This window comes from Sabethes cyaneus, chromosome 3 (assembly GCF_943734655.1).
Source record: "Sabethes cyaneus chromosome 3, idSabCyanKW18_F2, whole genome shotgun sequence".
Classification (NCBI taxonomy): Eukaryota; Metazoa; Arthropoda; class Insecta; order Diptera; family Culicidae; genus Sabethes; species Sabethes cyaneus.
In genome coordinates this window covers 66,351,709-66,354,248 of record NC_071355.1, presented here as the reverse complement: position 1 = coordinate 66,354,248, position 2,540 = coordinate 66,351,709, and positions in this window count along the sequence as shown.

The window sequence follows — 2,540 nt, the reverse complement described above, 5'->3', positions numbered from 1 at the left end:
CTGCGCAGATTTCTTTATATAAGTATTTTTTAACATTGTGCATAACTATGACCATTGCGTTATTTTTTTATAAATGTCTGTTGAATATTACGCCATTATTCACAAACGGGCCATAATATTTGACAGCGAAATAATTTAACGTCAAACTGATAATATTTGATATGGCAGAAAACATCGTCGTTAGCACCAACGCTAAGATTGTCCTTCTAGAAAATTAACAAATTTATGATCGAAAATCTTTGCAATCATCAAATTACCCAGCATAACTAGAAAGAATAATTAATTTTAGTCACGTTTTAGACAAAAAGAGTGATTGCATGCATTGCTTTCCTTAGAAAAATGCGATGCAATAATGCGCAGATTTAGGCACAGATTTTTTATTCATGTTCCAAATTCTGCGCAGTAATGTATCCTACGAAATTAACACAAATATAAACATTAAGGTCGGAGCAAATTTTCCAATTATGTTTAACTGTATTTTATTATATGTAGAGCCATTTGGCTCATGCTTAGTATTTTTAATATTTATTTATTCACATACTTGTAGCATGGGCTACGGGAATCGAGGATCCTGATGTAGAAATAGGATACCAGATGAACCGTTGCTTTCCAAGAGATGACGCTTTTCTCAAAATTTCTCGGTTATCTATGTTCACCTGCCTAAACAATACCTAATTTAATATTATCTAATTTTCATAACTTTCATAATTTTCATAACTTGTGTAACGGACCACTGGGAAAATGAAGTCTCGTATTTTTTGTATTTTTAAACATAACTTTTGAAGTCCGATCAATACGAAACTCAGTAGCGAACTTTGGGACAACTAGATCTTTCATTTGGTACTAAAACCATCGAAATCGGTTCAGCCATCTCTGAGAAAAGTTGCATAGGAAAAATGCTCAGTTTTCGAAAGTGAATCGAATGGTACTAGGCACTCGGCCCGCTGGGTCTCGTTTCGAAATTCAGCTTTCCGAGTGATTGCTATACCTTTGTACTATATATTTATCTAGTAGAATGGTAAAACCGTAATACGAGTACTGTAAAACTGGAATTGCTGCCTTGAAATAGAAGAAAGAGAAAACAACAAAAGAAAGTAACAAAATTACAGCTGTCCACGGGGCTATTATGGTAGTAAAACGGGTCCTAAGGTGTAAAGGGCAAACGGCGTCAGTTCTTCATTGAAAAGGTGTTGCGCGCAATTCGAACCTCTTTTGTTAGGTTCTCATTTTGCAAAAGTTCAGCGCTAAGCATTCACCGACGAATCATGTAAGCCTACGGTTCGGTTGAGTTTGAGCCCGGTATTGTTCGAGCTTGGTTTTCGCTAAATTTTTACATAAAATATTTGTCTTAGTTTCTCGTTGATTCCGGAATTGTACTGAGACGCTAATCTAACCTAAGAATTGAACATGAACCTGAAATTGGATTTGCAATTAAAGCTGAAATTGGACATGAAAATGGATTTGAAATTATACTCGAAAAAGGAATGGAATTGAAATTCTTTCCTATTCGTGTTTTTCTATTTTCTTGTATTGTTTTTCCACTTTCATACGTTTGTCTTCTTTACTGTATAGTTTTTTTGATTTTTGTTCTCAATTTTCTTCTTTTTCCTCTTTTCCTCTTGTTTATTTTTTCAGTTCCGTCTGTTTCATTATTCTATTTCCGTTTAATTTCTCCATTTCCTGTCCCATTTTTCTCATGGCTTTCTCTCAGCTTTTTTGTAAATTTCTCTCCCGTTTCCCGTCTTTTCTCTTCCCTATTTCCTTTTTTTATTTATAGTTTTCGTCTCTTTCTAGCTATCCTCCTTCTCGATTTGTCTGTTCCGTTTCTTCTCTCTTATGAACGTCGAATTTTTCTTTTCAGTTTTCTTCTGCTTTTGGCTCCCTTTATTCGCTTTGCTCTCTCGTTTTTGGTCTTCTCCTCCCAGTTGGTTTCGGGGTATGACGCTGGTCTAATAAGCCAGTCGTCGTATGTTCGAATCTCGACTGGGAGAGGCAGCGGGCTGCGAAGTCTGTCGTATAAAAACAGAAGATCAAGTTTCGATAACGGAATGTAGCACCTAGGCTTTGCTTTGCTTTGCTCCTCCAATTTAACCTTTTTTTCTTTTTTCTTCTTTTTTAGACCTCTTTTGACCACTTTTTACTGCTTTCTTCATTTCCTGTAACGATTTTAGACAGATAGATCTGGGTTTACTTATTTGCTCTCTCTCTCACATACACACACTTTCTCTCTTAAACTCTCTCGAAAATTCTTCACGAAGATTGAACCTAGACCAATTTAATGTCTGTGCTTGGGAGATACGCCAGCAAAATGACAACATCCCGTCCAACATTCCAACAGGTTGAGTTTTTTTGCGTACGACGTCTAAACCTGAAGTAATTCGGCACCACAAAATCCTCTTGTTCCAACATCTCGAAGATTCCTCAAAACAATTGAAGGGTGTCCCACATCAAATTTCACCACGGAAAAAACGCTGTAAAAAAGTACCTAATTGACCGTTACTTTTCAAACTTTCAGACAATAAAGTATAACCCATTAGTAA